The sequence below is a fragment of the Macaca mulatta genome, chromosome 2, assembly GCF_049350105.2.
Source record: "Macaca mulatta isolate MMU2019108-1 chromosome 2, T2T-MMU8v2.0, whole genome shotgun sequence".
NCBI classification, from domain to species: domain Eukaryota; kingdom Metazoa; phylum Chordata; class Mammalia; order Primates; family Cercopithecidae; genus Macaca; species Macaca mulatta.
In genome coordinates, this window is record NC_133407.1 from 59383853 (window position 1) to 59402669 (window position 18817).

General features: G+C 40.9%; 1 protein-coding gene across 3 annotated transcripts in view; it reads left to right on the forward strand.

Moving 5' to 3' along the window:
• The window catches only part of KCNAB1 (potassium voltage-gated channel subfamily A regulatory beta subunit 1), a 420197-nt gene that overhangs the window by 81744 nt on the left and 319636 nt on the right, over positions 1-18817 (forward strand). The gene's annotated exons all lie outside the window — the stretch shown is intronic.

The window sequence follows — 18817 nt, forward strand, 5'->3', positions numbered from 1 at the left end:
GAGTTTTTTTTTCATATGTTTGTTGGCTGCATAAATGTCTTCTTTTGAGATGTGTCTGTTCATACACTTTGCCCACTTTTGGATGGGGTTGTTTGATTTTTTCTTGTAAATTTGTTTAAGTTCTTTGGATATTCTGGATATTAGCCCTTTGTCAGATGGATAGATTGCAAACTTTTTCTTCTATTCTGTAGGTTGCCTGTTCACTCTGATGGTAGTTTCTTTTGCTATGCAGAAACTCTTTAGTTTAATTAGAGGCCAGTTGTCAATTTTGGCTTTTGTTGCAATTGCTTTTGGTGTTTTAGTCATGAAGTCTTTGCCCGTGGTTATGTCCTGAATGGTACTGCCTAGGTTTTCTTCTAGAGTTTTTATGGTTTTTGGTTTTATGTTTAAGTCTTTAGTCCATCTGGAGTTAATTTTTGTATAAGGTGTAAGTAAGGAGTCCAGTTTCAGTTTTCTGCATATGGCTAGCTAGTTTTCCCAACCCCATTTATTAAATAGGGTATCATTTTCCCATTTCTTGTTTTTGTTAGGTTTGTCAAAGATCACATGGTTGTAGATGTGTGGTGTAATTTCTGAGACCTTGTTCCGTTCCACTGATGTGTATATTTGTTTTGGTACCGTTACCATGCTGTTTTGGTTACAGTTGCCTTGTAGTATAGTTTGAAGTCAGGTAGCATGATGCCTCCAGCTTTGTTCTTTTTGCTTAGGATTGTCTTGGCTGTACAGGTTCTTTTTTGGTTCCATATGAAATTTAAAGTAGTTTTTCCAAGTTCTGTGAAGAAAGTCAGTAGTAGCTTGATGGGAAAAGCATTAAATCTATAAATTACTTTAGGCAGTATGGCTGTTTTCATGATATTGATTCTTCCTATCCATGAGCATGGAATGTTTTTGCATTTGTTTGTGTCCTCTCTTATTTCCTTGAGCAGTGGTTTGTAGTTCTCCATGAAGAGGTCCTTCATGTCTCTTGTAAGTTGTATTTCTAGGTATTCTATTTTCTTTGTAGCAACTGTGAATGGGAGTTTACTCATGATTTGGCTCTCTGCTTGTCTATTGTTGGTGTATAGGATTGCTTGTGATTTTTGCACATTGATTTCATATCCTGAGACTTTGCTGAAGTTGCTCATCAGCTTAAGGAGTTTTTGGGCTGAGATGATGGGGTTTTCCAAATATACAATCAAGTCATCTGCAAACAGAGATAATTTGACTTCCTCTCCTTCTATTTGAATACACTTTATTTCTTTCTCTTTCCTGATTGTCCTGACCAGAACTTCCAATACTATGTTGAATAGGAGTGGTGAGAGAGGGCAGCTTGTCTTGTGACAGTTTTCAAAGGGAATGCTTCCAGTTTTTGCCCATTCAGTATGATATTGGTTGTGGGTTTGTCATAAATAGCTCTTATTATTTTGAGATACATTCCATGAATACCTACTTTATTGAGAGTTTTTAGCATGCAGCACTGTTGAATTTTGTTGAAGGGCTTTTCTGCATCTATTGAGATAATCATGTGGTTTTTGTCATTGGTTCTGTTTATGTGATGGATTAAGTTTATTGATTTGCGTATGTTGAACCAGCCTTGCATCCAGGGGTAAAGCCAACTTGATTGTGGTGGATAAGCTTTTTGATGTGCTGCTGGATTCAGTTTGCTAGTATTTTATTAAGGATTTTAGCATTGATGTTCATCAGGCATATTGGCCTGAAATTATCTTTTTTTATTGTGTCTCTGCCAGGCTTTGGTATCAGGATGATGCTGGCCTCATAAAATGAGTCAGAGAAGAGTTCCTCTTTTTCTATTGTTTGGAATGGTTTCAGAAGGAATGCTACCAGCATCTCTTTGTACCTCTGGTATAATTTGGCTGTGACTCCATCTGGTCCTGGGTTTTTTTTGGTTGGTAGGCTGTTAATTACTGCCTCAATTTCAGAACTTGTTATTGGTCTATTAAGAGATTTGACTTCTTCCAGGTTTAGTCTTGGGAGGGTGTATAAGTCCAAGAATTTATCAGTTTCTTCTAGATTTTCTAGTTTATTTGTGTAGAGGTGTTTATAGTATTCTCTGATGGTAGTTGTTATTTCTGTGGGATCAGTGGTGATATCCCCTTTATCATTTTTTATTGTGTCTATTTGATTCTTCTCTCTTTTATTCTTTATTAGTCTGGTAGCGGTCTATCTATTTTTGCTAATCTTTTCAAAAAACCAGCTCCTAGATTCACTGATTTTTTTGAAGGGATTTTTGTGTCTCTATCTCCTTTAGTTCTGCTCTGACCTTAGTTATTTCTTGTCTTCTGCTGGGTTTTTAATTTGCTCTTGCTTCTCTAATTCTTTTAATTGTGATGCTAGGGTGTTGATTTTAGATTTTTCTCACTTTCTGATGTGGGCATTTAGTGCTACGTTTTTCCCTCTTAACACTGCTTAACTGTGTCCCAGAGATTCTGGTACATTGTGTCTTTGTTCTCATTGGTTTCAAAGAACTTATTTATTTCTGCCTTGATTTCGTTACTACCCAGTAGTCATTCAGGAGCAGGTTGTTCAGTTTCCATGTAGTTGTGTGGTTTTGAGTGATTTTCTTAATCGTGAGCTCTAATTTGATTGCACTGTGGTCTGAGGTACTGTTTGTTATGATTTCTGTTCTTTTGCATTTGCCGAGGATTGTTTTACTTCCAATTATGTGGTTGATTTTAGAATAAGTGTGATGTGGTGCTGAGAAGAATGTATATTCTGTTGATTTGGGGTGGAGAGTTCTGTAGATGTCTCTTAGGTCTGCTTGATTCAGAGCAGAGTTCAAGTTCTGAATATCCTTGTTAATTTTCTGTCCTGTTGATCTGTCTAATATTAACAGTGGGGTGTTAAAATCTCCCATGATTACTGTTTGGGAGTCTAAGCCTCTTTGTAGCTCTCTAGGAACTTGTTTCATGAGTCTGGGTGCTCTTGTATTGGGTGCATATATATTTAGGGTAGTTAGCTCTTCTTGTTGCATTGATCCCTTTACCATTATGTCATGCTCTTCTTGGTCTTTTTTGATCTTTGTTGATTCAAAATCCATTTTCTCAGAGACTAGGATTGCAAACCCTACTTTTTTTTTTTTTCCTTTCCATTTGCTTGGTAAATCTTCCTCCATCCCTTTATTTTGAGCCTATGTGTGTCTTTGCATGTGAGATGGGTCTTCTGAATATAGCACACCAGTGGGTCTTTACTCTTTATCCAATTTGCCAGTCTGTATCTTTTAATTTTGGCCTTTAGCCTATTTACATTTAAAGTTAATATTGTTATGTGTGAATTTGATCCTGTCATTATAATGCTAGCTGGTTATTTTGCACATTAATTGATGCAGTTTCTTCATACTGTCATTGGTCTTTATATTTTGGTTTGTTTTTTCAGTGACTGCTACCGGTTTTTCCTTTTCATATTTAATGATTCCTTCAGGAGCTCTTGTAAGGCAGGCCTGGTAGTGAAAAAATCCCTCAGCATTTGCTTGTCTGGAAAGGATTTTATTTCTCCTTCACTTATGAAGCTTAGTTTGGCTGTATATGAAATTCTGGGTTGAAAATTCCTTTCTTTAAAAATGTTGAATATTGGCCCCCACTCTCTTCTGCCTTGTAGGGTTTCTGCAGAGTTCGTCTGATGGACTTCCCTTTGTACGTAACCTGATCTTTCTCTCTGGCTGCCCTTAACATTTTCTCCTTGTTTTAACCTTGGAGAATCTGACAATTATGTGTCTTGTGGTTGCTTCTCTAAAGGAGTATCTTAGTGGTGTTCTCTGTATTTCCTGAATTTGAATGTTGGCCTGTCTTTCTAGACTGGAGAAGTTCTTCTGGATAACATCCTGAAGCGTGTTTTCCAACTTGGTTCCATTCTCCTTGTCTCTTTCAGGTACACCAGTCAATTGTACATTTGGTCTTTTCACATAGTCCCATATTTCTTGGAGGCTTTGTTCATTCCTTTTCATTCTTTTTTCTCTATTGTTGTGTTCACGTTTTATATCATTAAGTTGATCTTCAGTCTCTGATATCCTTTCTTCCACTTGATTGATTCGGTTATTGATACTTGTGTATGCTTCACGAAGTTCTCATGCTGTGTTTTTCAGCTCCATCAGGTCATTTATGTTATTCTCAAAACTGGTTATTCTAGTTAGCAATTCCTGTAACCTTTCGTCAAAGTTCTTAGCCTCTTTGTATTGCATTAGAACATGCTCCTTTAGCTCAGAGGAGTTTGTTATTACCCACCTTCTGAAGCCTGCTTCTGTCAATTCGTCGAATTCATTCTCCATCCAGTTTTGTGCCCTTGCTGGTGAGGAGTTGCAATCATTTGGAGGAGAAGAGGAGTTGTGGTTTTGACATTTTCAGCACTTTTGCACTGGTTTTTTCCTCAACTTCCTGGATTTATCTACCTTTGATCTTTGATGCTGATGGCCTTTGGATGGGATTTTTGAGTGGGCATCATTTTTGTTGATGTTGATGTTATCCCTTTCTGTTTGTTAGTTTTCCTGCTAACAGTCAGGACCCTCTGCTGCAGGTCTGCCAGAGTTTGCTGGAGGTCCACTGTAGACCCTGTTTGCCTGGGTACCACCAGTGGAGGCTGCAGAGCAGCAAAGATTGCTGCCTGCTCCTTCCTCTGGAAGCTTCATCCCAGAGGGGCACCTGCCTGATGCCAGCCGGAGCTCTCCTATATGAGGTGTCTGTCGATCCCTGCTGGGAGGTGTCTCCCAGTCAGGAGGCATGGGTTTCATGAACCCACTTGATGAGGCAGTCTATGCCTTAGCAGAGCTCAAGCACTGTGCTGGGAGATCCACTGCTGTCTTCAGAGCCGGCAAGCAAAAAGATTTGTCTGCTTAAGCTGTGCCCATAGGCACCCCTTCCCCTGGGTGCTCTGTCCCAGGGAGATGAAAGTTTTATCTCTAAGCCCCTGACTGGGGCTGCTACCTTTCTTTCATAGATGCCCTTCCCAGGGAGAAGGAATCTAGAGAGGCAGCCCGGCTACAGCCACTTTGCCATGCTGTAGTGAATTCCGCAGAACTTCCTGAGGGCTTAACACTGTGAGGGGAAAGCCACCTACTGAATTCTCAGTAATGGCAGATGCCCCTCCCCCCACCAAGCTGGATCATCCCAGGTCAACTTCAGAAGGCAAGGTCCGTCCATACATGCATGAGGGGTGGCCTTTGGTGAGTGCAGGTATGTAAAGTGGCATGTGGGAGGCTGCAATCTGGGGAGCGCTCAGACAGGCTAGTACATGTCCACGAGGGCTGCTTTGCTGGAGCCCTCTGCTGGTCAGGTGCATTTGCCAGCACAGGAGCTATGATCTAGGCCCGCAGGAGGTATCTGGGTGCTTTATTGCAAGCAGGCGTAATTGGGCTGGGGCCCCCGCAGAGGCCAGCAGACCAAGGGGTGTTCAGGTTGGACAGGCCTCATCTCATTGGCAAGACTGCCCTGCAGAGTTTACTTCCAACAGTTTCTCTGGGGCTAAAGTCTCCTATGGGAGCAAGTTAAGCCTGCAGGAATGGCTGTCCTTGGCCCTGCTCCACTGTAGATGCTTCCACACCAAACCCTCTGGGCTCAACACTGGCTGGAGTTCTGCTCCTACCACTTGTCTAAGCAGCTCTCCCTGCCAACTCACATGTCTGTTATGGTTGAAGAGTCTCCTCCTGTTGGGATTCCAGAGGCCTGTGGTGAGAGTGGGTCACTCCTTGCCTGGTCAACTCACCACTTTGCCTCTTCCACAGGAGTCACTGGGGGCCAGGAACAAGTCTTGGGTGTGTAGTAGCCCTGTGCAGGGTTCCCAGCTTCCTCCTCCTTCAGCCCAGCATCTGTGTCTTCCCTCCATCCACTCTCAATGCCTTTTCTCTAACGATCTGCTAGGAGTGCACCAGTCTTCCTAATGTCCCTGTCCTTCAGTGGGAGATGTTCCTTCTGACTGTGTCTAGTCAGCCATCTTGCAGCAGGAATCCCTGGCATTTCTTTTCAGTTATTTCTTAGAATTTCCTTCTCTCTGCTTACCCTACCTATCAGTTCTTGCATGTTGTGTACTTTGTTCATTCAGCGCCCTTAGAATATTAATCATAGTTTTATTTATAACGTCAACAGTTTTTAAGCCATAGATATTGTCTGTCATGTTAAGGTAATATTGTTTGTTCCTACTGTGCCAGTGGTATTATTTTTTAAATTAGAAATCAATGCTGAATTCTGAAAAAATGTTCTGAGTAAATAATATATCATTTATTTATATTCTTAATAATAATAAAATTTAAAGTTTGAGTAAAAATCTCCTTACATTACTGGAATAGACGCTACTTGGTCACTGTGTAGTAGTGTTTTACTTGCTGTAAGTTTTAAATTGTAAAAATTGTATTTGTACTTTTTACCACTATAATTGTTTAAAGTTTTTAGATTATCTTTGACAAGTTTTGGTATTAGTGGTGTGATATCTTAACATACACTCAAAAGATGATATTTTCATCTTTTGTATGCACAGTTGGTAATCTATAGTATGACCCACATGGCAAATTCTTCCCATCATTTGCTTTTACAAATAAAATTTCACTGGGAGATATTCATGACCACCCATTAATGTGTTGCCTGTGGCTGCTTTCCCACTGCAGTGGCAGGGTTGAGTAGTTGCAGTAGAGATTGTATGGTACACAGGGCTGAAAATATTTACTCTCTGGCCCTATAAAAGTTTGCTGATCTCTGCTCTACCATAATTTAGATAGCATAGAAATGCTATCTATCTCTTAATGAGAGCATTCAGATAGCTCTAGAGGAGCTCACTCCTGAAACCAAAGCATGGGCTCTAGAGTATGATAGCATTGGGTTTAAAACTCAGCTCCAGCCCACATTATTAATGATGTGCTGCTAGGCAACATACTTAACCTTCCTATGGGTCATTTTCCTCAACTATACAATGTGAATAGTAATAAAAATAATAATACTTATTTAAAATAATACCATAAAGAATGAGATGTTAATGCATGTTCAAAATACTTGACAGAATGCTAGGAACACATACATTCTTAAATACAAGTTATTGTTATGTTTTTCTTGGGAGAGTTTTTTGATACTGCCGTCAAATCATCGTTTGTTTCCTCCAGTACCCAAAGGCTATTTGCTGCCAAAGATATATCCTTAAGTTAAGTAAATTAGTTTTTATCTGAAAGGATTTTTTCCAATCCAGATTCTTTCTTTTTATCGAATATGTCTTTTTCAAATCTTACAGAAATAATATTTTCTAAAGTTCACTCTGTCTTTTCAGCAAGTCTCTTTTATAGTTTTGTATTCTTCCTTGCTTTGATTCTTCAGATCCTCTTCTAAACTTCTTTCCTCATATATTCAGTGATTGTTTTTCATTTGTGCTTCAGGGGGAATCATCTTTTGCTCATTGCTGTGATAGCAGATAGGTTCAGATCATACTTATTAGGGTATTTCTCCAATATTTCAGGTCTGGGCACATAGTGGAAAGAAGAGCTTAGGGTAGAAATCAAGATGTCAGTGGGAGTAGGAAGACAGCTATTGTTTAGTTAAGCTGTAAGGCTGCAAGCTTCACTTGTCCAAATAAGTTTATTTTCTATGACTATTGCATTCATAAGTTAGCTGAGCACTTTCCAACCACTGTATTTACTGAATTACTAGGAGTCAAGCACTCCCAGGTGGTGCAGGACTGAGATTTGCCCTTCTACTGATTGCTGCATGGCCTTCTCTTGTCTCCAGCTCCTGTCACTTGTAGAGGTTTGGCTTGGGGTCTCATTCACTTTACTTCCCAGGTGGGAAATTACTTTTTGGGTTATGACTCAGGGTTTGGTAGGTTCCTTTTAAAATCTAGTTTTACATGTATTTTATCTTATAGGCATTCTCAAAGTTACCAGCATATAGAAGACACACTTCCCTCTGTTTAGAACTGACATAAATTCTCTATCTCTATCCATTTGAATAGAAATAAGAGGCAAGCTGGCCGGCCACAGTGGCTCACACTTGTAATCTCAGCACTTTGGGAGGCCGAGGCGGGTGGATCACTTCAGGCCAGGAGTTTGAGACCAGCCTGGCCAATATGGTGAAACCCATCTCTACTAAAAATACCAAAAAATTAGCCGGACATAGTGGCACATGCCTGTAATCCCAGGTACTCAGAAGGCTGAGGCACAAGAATTGTTGGAACCCAGGAGTGAGGTTGCAATGAGCTGAGATTGTGCTGCTGCACTCCAGCCTGGGCGACAGAATGAGACTCTGTCTCAACAACAACAATAACAACAACAACAAAAATAAATAAATAAAAATAAGGGGCAAGCTAAGTTGGGCAGCTAGGATGATGAACTTGAATCAGATGTCAATTGATTTTCTTATTTTTTAAAAAATTGTGGTATTCAAACACAAGAGAAAACATTCCTATGAAATAGCCAACATGTACAACACAAAAATTATATATCTCTTAAATACCTTGGCAATTGACAATTATATTTTTAAGTGACTTTTGTAAATTACTTGAAAAGATAATCGTAAAAAGACTTCTTCTCTTTGCCAACTCTGGGGTAAAGAAGGATTCTTAGAACATTTTCATGGAGAAGGCAAAATTCCAAGTTTCATTTCTCGAGCTTAATTTTTATAGATTGAGCTGTATTTGTTCTATATCTGTGTCCATAAGTCAGTTATTCAGATAATGAAAAAGCATTTAAAAATCCACCTTGGTATGAATTTTTGGTTACTGTGTTTTAATTTAAGCCAAAATATTTTGTGGTTTGAATTTCACCCCAAATTATTTCACTATTCCACTTTGCTTTGCATGTGTGAATTAAGCCAGTGGAAGCTTCAGAGGTAATAGAATTTGATGGTGTTAATAAATATAAAAATGAATTTGTACAAAAAATATGAGATGAAGAGTAGGAACACCTGGCACGAGACAGAACATCCTTGTTAGTACCCAGGTAAATTCAGAGTTCTTTCATTTTCTTTTCTCCCACTGTACATTGGTTGTCAGGTCCAATCAATCATCAAGTCCAATTGTTTCTCACACCTAGCTCTCTCCCCAAACTACCCACTCCTTCCTCTGCACTTAGACATAATCTCTTGCCCCCAAATTCAGTGGCCTCTGAACAGGTGCTTTTAGACTCTGCCCTCCTCTCAGCCCCATTGTCTATCCTACATTGACTTTCTAAAATATGGATCTGGCCTTGTCAATACCATGACTAGATGCTTTAATGCATTTAAGGATAAGACCTGAAATCTTTACCATTGCAAAAAGTGGTCTCAATCATCTTTTCAATCTGAGACTTTGCCCACGCCCTTCAATCCAGACACATGGAACGTCCTGTTGTTCCTAGAAGACGTCATGCTCTTTCGTGCCTCTGTGCACTTGTACATGCTGTTTTGTTTGCCAGGATCACCTTTGCCCCTTTACTACTTTAGTGCGCACTGTCCTATCCTATTCTCCCTTCAAAAATCAGGTAAAACATCACTAAGTCTGTTTGGGGAGTTGGCACTCCCAAGTTTTTGGCCTCTGGAGCATTTGCACATATCTTTATTTGATGATGGTTGGTTCCCTAGCATTCATTCTCTCTTTCTTTGACCAACAGCTCTCACATCCCTGGGGATCTGTCTCTCCTCCATTGTCAGGGTATGGGGATTGGCTTGACCTCACACTTAACCCAAATGATGGCTCTCACTGACTTAAGAGTATTTCACTTTCTTGGCTCCAGTAACTGACTCAAGGGTGATCTGAACCAGTTCAATCGACATGAACCCATAACTGTACTGTGGTTGTGACACATAGATATCACTTCTCTTCTGGGTTTGGTGGTGTGATGGTATCACACCACTTAGATTGCTATCACCATCCCCCTGCAACAAGGAGAGCCTTCCTAAGGCTACAAACAAGCACTTTAAGGAGGAAGAGTTGAGAGAAGGAGCTGAGAAACATCAGTGAACCCCCAAATCAGGGCAAGGCTAAAGCTAGTTCTGCCTTCTAAACTACTCTTCATAAGCCAAAAACAAATAAAAGCTAACTAACTGAAACTGACTAACCACCATTTTTTGATAACCCAGCATAGGTAAAGTTTGTTTATTTACATTTATCTTTGCATCTCAACATATTGCAGCCACCTGGGGACGTCGTAATTGTTCAGTAAGTGTTTATGAAAAGATGGGAAAGAAGGAGACTTGTAGTTTTTCCTCAGTATTTTCTGCTTGGCTATGTAAGTAGCAAAACTTTGCTCTGCTATTTTTAGATTTCAATTCTTTTGTATTTTATTTCTTGGAAAAAATATGGAAAAGATATTTCAGTAAAAACAAAGGACTTACACAAGAAAAAAATCAGGAATTTCTGGTTCTCATTTATTTTCATCAAGGAGCACATCAGAGAATTTGCAGGACCTGACATTGTCTGTCCCTGGAAGGCTCTAGAAATTGAGGGACTGTAAATTTGCAGCTGTTAAAATAAAGTGTTAATTTTTAGTTTTAAAATAATACTCTATTTTGTGCCAATTATCTTCTTTCTCCAGATGCACTCTCTCTGCTTCTCTACCCTGCTCTGCAACCCAGAAGGCAGACCTGCATGGCCTACATCGATAGGAGGCCTTATCATTTGGTTTGGCCAATGGGAAGCCCCAGCAGGTGGCAGGGTGGGAGTAGTGGGTGGGAGTAGTGGGTGGGAGAAGAAGAAAATGTGGTTGGGGTATTTATGGCCCCATTGGGTATTTATACTCTCCTTGCAGGGGATCATCTAAGGCTGACTGTGTCTCTTGACCAGAGGTAGTTAGTCCTTGATAATGGGCTCTAGGCAGCCTACTCTTTATGACTCTCTCTACCCTGGTTCTGGCAGCTATTCCCTCCTCTCTTTTGCAACTCACCCTAGGTTACTGCAGCAACCCTTACAATTCTTCTACACCTTTGCAAATAAACTCATTTGAACTGCCTAATTTGAGTGTGCCATCTGTTTTCTGGTGGGAACCCAAGTGATACATATATATTTCAGAAATAAAAAAATTAAACAGGAACAATACAAATCTAATGCACTTTTATGCTGCTACATGAAATATTATCTTTTAAGATTGGCGGAAGAATAGAACCCATGTTGGCTGTGCCCATAGAAAAATGACTAAAAAGACAAATCAGGGAGGAGAAATGCTTAGAGGGCTTTCTTGGTTGTCGTCAAGCAGGTCTTCCCATTGCACAACCTCAGGGGTGCCAATCACAAGGTAATTCAGGCTAACTTTAGGAAATTTTGACAACCAGAACTATTTCTGTTTAATATAAAGAGAATGAGAGGAAATCAAGTACCTTTATTTGGGTGAAATGAGGTTAAAACTGGTACTAAGAAGAACCACAAAGAGAAAAAGAAATCCCCAAACAATTCAGCCTCTTTTGGCCTTGGGATTTGCTCCTTTAGTGTAAAACTTCTGAAATAATACGGACTAAGAGTTGTGTATCAAAGTAAGAAACTTTGGTTTAGAGGTTTGTTCACATCAGAATACATGATATATATATTTTTTTCTAACACCAATTGGCAAAACTACCAGTTTCCTAAGGCTTGTGCTATATCCTTGTCTAATTCTTTGGTCATGACTGGGACCAAAGTTTGGGAACTTCCTGCACCCTAGTTTGGGAAAGGGTGGATCATCATGATTTCCCATTCCTGAGGGTTGCTACTGCTCCTACTTGATCTTTGTAACAGTTGTGTTCTCTGAGAAGTGTTTCTAACTTCTCTCCCAATGTCTCCCCTTCTTTCTGATGCTCCTCCTTTTTCACGGCCATGCTTCCTATCCTGTGAACAGGGCTGTGCCTCTATCTCAGCTTGGCTTTCTCTGAAGTGCAGCTGTAGCAGTGCGGAGTTAAAAATAACGACATCTTGTGAGACTAGGAAGGAGGATGAGAGTGGGGAGCAGGAAGCATGTTCATTAAGGGCTTTTAAATTTCCAAATGACCCGTCTGAGTCATTAACAGACTTGTCTAAGAACATCTGACAACTTAGAGGGGGAAAGAGGTGTTTCTATGTTGTACTCTGAGTGTGTTATGAGGGTGTATGTTAACAAGGAGGGAAAAAATACTTGTCCATACTGACAATGAGCTGAATTTCAGGCTGTGAGAAACCAGAACAAAGTGTTAATTCTGGTGTAAGTCAGCTGTCCAAGAATCCTACATCCTGACTGCCTGCCCTGGTATCACAATGTTCACTAATTAGCCAGCACTCTTACTATGTGGGCACATGTTCTATACACAGGGCAAGTCAAAGGTTCTATAGTGAAACCTCACTCATTCATACCTATTGGAAGTGGCCATCAGGCTTAATGAGAAACTTCAGTTATGGGATAGCTATTTCAGGTGTATAATTTTTAAGAATACATAGTAATGTAAATACATAACATAAGAAATGCAAAGACAGGTATTTTTCTAGCCCGCTTTAATGGATAACAATCCAGGGTTATTCATGTGTTCAGTGTTAAAAGAGGTATAAGATACTACGTTTTTTAAACTTATGTTTTTTTAAAGAAACAGTCAAGTGGAGAAGTAAATTTGTATGCAATCCCATTTAGACATGATGAGTTCCATAATCAGAGTGTGTGTGGTATTAATGGTGCAGAGAAGACACAGTTTGCCTTGGTGGAAAGAGGGGCAAGAGCCAGGGAATGCTTCTGGAAGAACGTGGGGGTTGAGTTGGAGTTGGTTTAGGATGGGTACTCCAGGCACAGCAAATAGCATGTGCAAAGGTACTATGGCAGGGAAACAGACTACTTATGTGAACTGATCTTTTGTTTTTAGTTTATTCAGAATAATGGAGAATGCTCTCCTTTCAGGGAGAAGGTCATGATAAAGGCTCCTGTCTATGGACAGTGCTTACCTTGATTAATAAGCCAACACCCACATCAATGAACTTTAAAAAGATCATGCTTTGAAGAAAAAAATTTTCCAAATATTTCCTGAACATTAATGACAGGTGTTATGGCTTTGATAGTTTAGGCAAAATATAGACTGCATGCATTTCAGTTCATGTTGATACAGATACTTTCAGGAATCTGAAAATATCTGTACTTTCAGGTCACAGATGTGAACAGAACACAAAATGTCTGGAAAATTCCACCACAGCACAGAGGCATAAGGAAGGATGTTGTGTGGGGGCTGACAAACAGGCTCAATATTGGTGTGTCTGCAAGTCTACTAAATTTATTTCCAAGAGTTTATTCTCTTATCAAGGTTAAACGCCTTCAGCATCTTGTTCAAACTGTTTATTGCATAGCAAACGTTTCTCCAGAATGGCAGAAAGATAAGGGCTTGGAGCAGTGACGGAAATCAAATGAGCTAATTTCAAGCCAGTGGACTTGCATTCCACATTAGAGAGAATTTCCTGAAAAAAAGATCTTAAAACTGTTACCTTAATATTTATTTAAAACTACTAATTGTTAATACATTGTGCCAGTTTCCCTGCTTCCCTGCAGGACATCTGCAATGATCTGCATTCCTCATGGCTGCTCACTAAGCAAACTGTCAAACTGCACTGGGTTATTGAATTGGAGTGGAAGAAGGCACAGGCTGAGACTGTCGGTGAGCTGAGGGTTGCTGCTCAGGAGGGCATGGGCAGCTCGCTGACCAGGAATGCCTCTGCCTCCGCTTGCTTTGTCTGAGAACTTGGCCCTGCTCTATGGAGCCAGTTGTGCCTCCATTTTACTTGGTGTACATTTCACTTTTGCTGAAGTGTTGGGTTAAGAACAGAATTTAGGTTAGATATGAATGTATACAGATCTCATTCTTAGTTTTCACACTATCATGGGTTATAATTCTGGATTGTATCTGTAGTACAGAAAATTTGGGTGATTTTCTGTGCATTCGGTTTATGCTTTCTGGAGGTCAGAGGGCTCCAGCAGATGGAGGTTATTTCCTCAGCCTATACTAGAGAGAGCCAGTCATCATGATATTTACAAAACACTCACATCATCCATTCATCTCCTCATGCAAAAGATAATTATTGATCACCATGATGTTCCTGACACCATGCTGAGAGCAGCCACGCTAGCTAAAATGGCACCTCACTCATTACCAAACCAGGTCCCGAGATAGCCCTAAAATTCAGGAGCAAGTGGCAGCACTGAGACTAGAAGCTGTGTCTTTTGATCCCAGACCCTGTGCTTTCTCTACTCCCCACAGGGCTCCCTGGGAGTGAGTTGGGACTGTCCCTGGCAGGCACCTGCATCTGGAAGCCATGCTTCAGTGTCTCTTGGCTGGGTATTGCCCTTCTGGAAAAATCCTTTCCACTTTCAAATTTATTTTATTCTTTACATGCTCAAAGAGGACACGGGGTGAACAAATTAGTGGATGGGTACCTCAAAGTATGATTTTCCACAGGGTTGGTCCAGGAAGCAGAGTTGGCCAAATGCAATGTGGAGATTTCAAAGATTTTTTAAAATAGAGAAAAATTCGTTTGTGAATGATAATGAAATCCAAGCTGTCAGGCTGTGTTTGGTGTCAAACAGAGATTTGAGATGGTCCTCAGTATGAGTGTGGGTAGTGAAGAAAGGGGTGCAGTGGAGTGTCCTCTCGTCCATGCTGAGAGAATATTGAAGAGGAGTCAGAAATGAGAATCAAATGATCGCTACTGAAAATTTTCATACCTTATTCTGGGGAACTACATATCAAAGGGGGAGAACAAAAAAAGTCACAAAATGAATTACTAATTAGAAATTGTCCTCAAGGTTTGCTTACTGCCTGATGCATTCCAGCAAATTACTACTTTTGAATTTGTTAAATAATTATCTGCAATGGTTAATATTTGTAATATGCAAACATGCATTATTTTTAGATATATGCCCAATGCAATGGGTTGGATTTCTGGGTAATCATCAGTTGCTTCTTCTGGATATTATCAAAAGAAGTAGATGCCTTTCAGCCCTAATATAATTGACTCAATTCTAAAATCAATCTCTCAGCTTAATAACCCCAGGTGCTATGCCAATGCCCACACACAGGATGATCAATTAAGCACTATTGTGGAAAAGGCATTCAAAGGGCAGTTTTTTCCTTGCTATCATATTATGCCCCATGGAGATGGAAATAGATGATGCAGCAATGGTAAACTCAGCCAATTTACTTACCCATGGCCAGGAGACTGGGTTACTTTGACACTTCTCATAATTCTGTGGTGATTACTCAAAGGAAATGAATGACTTCAGGAAACTGAGGGATACGTCTATCTGGGTGACAATCCAGGTGGTGTCCGAACTTGTGGCAGGTTTCCCAACAGAATTACTTATCTGGATGTGGAAAGCCCAGAAAGAGCAGTTCACAGGAAGAGGCTCTGAGGAGGAGCTAGAATCGGAGGAAGAATTTGGGTTCTCGAGTCAAAACCGGAGGGGAATCAGGGCCGGAAAGGATGATGCTGGCTAATGTGGCTGCACAGAGAGTTTTGTCCTCCAGATTTCAGGTATCTGATGACACTGATGAGCTCTTTTCTGGGGTGCAAGGAAGCCTTGTAAGGGAACTTCATGATCCCCCACCATGTTAGTTCAGTGAATCATGCATCTTCCCGGTTCCCGGTTTTAGTGGTAATTCATCCTGTAGATGCAGCTATAGGAGATGGAGTGATAAAAAGAACAGAGGCTGTGTGCAGACCAGGGAACAGGCGGTACATTCTTCACCTGGAACATTCAAGTCCAAGCGGAGAAAAGTTTTCTAACCTTTCCCAGGGGTATTTTCAGTTTATTGATCTCTCCAGAAAACTTGAAAATCCTCAAAGGAACAAAACTGATGGTTTCAGATACTATGAAAGATAATGGGGTAGGTTTCTTTTATGAATTAAAAAAATGCTGTTTCTCCTTCAGTCATTCCACAATCAGGAGCTAATTATGAAATCCCTACTATGTGCAGGCTGTAGGCCAGGCTTTAGAGATAGCTACAATGGAGCAGAAACAGATTAGTGGGAGGTGCTCCTGGATCTTACTGGCTACGTGGGGGATGTGATGGGAGACAAGCAGACAAATGATTGTAAACTCACAGCCACTACCCGGTGGCAAAGGATGACACTTCTGACTCCTAGAGTTTATTGCAGAGGTCTGACCTAAGCAGGGAGGACCTCCAGGAAGTGATGATTGGGTTGAAATCAGAAGGGTAGGCACAGAGGGGAGGCGAGCACTTCAGGCACGGGAACTGCAAGGATGCACGTCTGGGATGGGAGGAGCTTGAGGGAGGCAAGGTTCTGAAAGTGTGTCACATGGAAAGGGCAAGAGGGAAGGTGGTGAGAGGTGCTGCTGGAGCATAAACCCTGTCACCTTGTAAATAGTGCAAAATTGTCACCGTGTCATCAGGGTAAGTGAGGAAGTCATGGAAGGCTTTTAAGACAATGGGGAGTGATGTTTCAAAATAAAGACACTCTGACCACTATTTGGAGAATAGATGTGGTGGGCCGAGTGGGGAAGCAGGAGATCAGGGCCAGATTGAACAGCTCGCTTAGTAACTAACACCAGTAGGATCTGGTGATGGGCTGAGTATGGGGTAAGGAGGAAGTTGCTGTCCTCCTGTGTCTGTTAGAAGTGCCAGTATTCTTAGTTACCCAAATAAAACAATGTGGAGTCCTACCAGTCTCTTTCACTTTTTTTTTTCCTTCTGAGACACAGTCTCGTTCTGTCACCCAAGCTGAAATGCAGTGGTAGGGTCACGGCTCGCTGCAGCCTCAAATTTTTGTGCTCAAGCAATTCTCTGCCTCAGCCTCTGGAGTAGCTGGAACTACAGGCATGCATCACTATGCCTGGCTAATTTTTGTTTTGTAGAGACAAGGTCTCACTATGTTGACCAGACTGGTCTTGAACTTCTGAGTCAAGTGATCTTTCTGCCTTAGCCTCCCAAAGTGCTCAGATTACAGGAATGGGTCACCTTGCCTGGCCTTTTCCCCTTTCTTCAGTTCCATCTCTAATAAGTTGCAAGATTCTGTCAAGGCCACTGCACACCCACATTGCTAAAGTAGCTTCTGGGGAAAATGAGAGACGCTCTGCTGTCCTCCATGCAGGGTGGGATTGTTGGGGAAACTCTTGTCAGCCATGTCATCTGCCTTTGTTTTAGAGACTCCGGTCATATGTAATAAGCAGCATCCCTTATCTATTTCTACCTGTGACATAAGAAATTTATATTTGGTATTTGCCCCCGGTTCCTCACACAGAGGTCCTAAAACCCTTGGAATTTCTGGAATGACAGGAGTGTCTTTTGTTCTAGTGAGGCAACTCTTTAGAGTCCCTGAATAGCTTCAGGATGGGGCCTTTCACCAGAAAGGCTAAGTCATCATTAGAAGCTTGGGACTTTCAGGCCCATCCACCATCTACCAGGGAGGGGAGAGGGGCTGGAGACTGGGTTGATAATCTTGCCTACGTGATGAAGCCTCCTTAAAAACCCCTGAATGATGAAGTGGAGAGCTTCTGAGTTGGTGCACATATCCATGTGCCAGAAGGTAATGCGCCCCAACTTCACAGGGACAGATACTCCTGTGCTTGGGACCCTTCCAGACCTCGCCCTATGTGCCTCTTTCTCTGGCATCTTATTTGTATCCTTTAATAAACTGGTAAAGTAAGTAAATTTCCTTTTCAGTTTTATGAAATGTTCTAGAAAATTATTGAATCTGAGGAGGGGGTTCTGGGAACCCCCAATTTGTACCCAAGTTGGCCGGAAGTGTGAGTAGTCTGGGGAACTGCTACTTATGATTGGCATCTGAAGTTGGGGGCAGTCTTGTGGGACTGAGCCCTTAATCTGTGGGGTCTCTGCTAATTCCAGGCACTTAGTATCATCCGGTTGGCATCCACAGAGAACTGGAGAACTGCCTGGTGTGGAAAACCCACACGTTTGGTATTAGGATTGTTGTGTGAATAGAGAATACTGAGTGTTTTCTTTTGCCACCCAAGACAAAAATGGAAAGACTCATTAAAAATCAGTCCCCAAACTTGCTGTTATTGCTCTCATTTTTGGAAGATGGAGAGATTTTGTCAGCTGAGAGCAGGTAGTTACCTGACTGCAGTGATCTCAAGGCAGGGCATCCAGCTAAATGATTCCAAGGCCATCTACAGGCTGAAGAGGATCAGGAAAACTACCCTACCATATTCTTCAATAGCAACAGAATGAAATGATTTAACAAATTTTCACAGCTCAATTGAAGCCAAAACTCTAATTTCTCAAAAGTTCCGATCTAGTCATGTCTTCCCAGTGAGTGTGATAAATAAAGGTTGAAACATTCATTCTTGTCACCAGGGGATAGTGGGATTGACGTGTTTGCACCAAACACATCAGGCTGTCGCCTACCACAAGCAGGATCTTCACACTCTGGTCTTTCAGGGTGTACAGTCTTCTTTGGAAAAGTCTATTCCTCTATCCACCTCTAGCATTACTCTTTCTGTAAACGTATTACCTATGAGTTAATTGTTTAACAGATAATCATAATTATTATAAGAGAAACTAAATTATAATTGTTCTCATTTCTGAGTGCTTACTTCATGACAGGCTAAGTATGTTTTCTACATTATTTCATTTCATCTTTATAACAATTCTGAGAAGTAGGGACTGTTAGCTCATCTTTTTTGAGATGAGAAAAGAGAAGCTATGGAAGTTAGGTAACTTGCAGAATGTATTCAGATATTAATGGGAGAGGTGGGAGTCAAACAAAACCTATAACTCTCCATGACGTATGCCCAGAACCTGGGCTTGCAGTTACATTCCATCATTCTTCAAATGTTTTCTGAGTGCCTAAATGTTTTGTGAACAGTTCTAGGCACTGAAGAGATGGTTGGAAATAAGCTAGATAATTTGTTTATCTGGTCCTTCGATTTTCCGCCCAAACTAGAATGAATAACATTAGACAAAACTCTTGTTAAGAAAGATTGTCT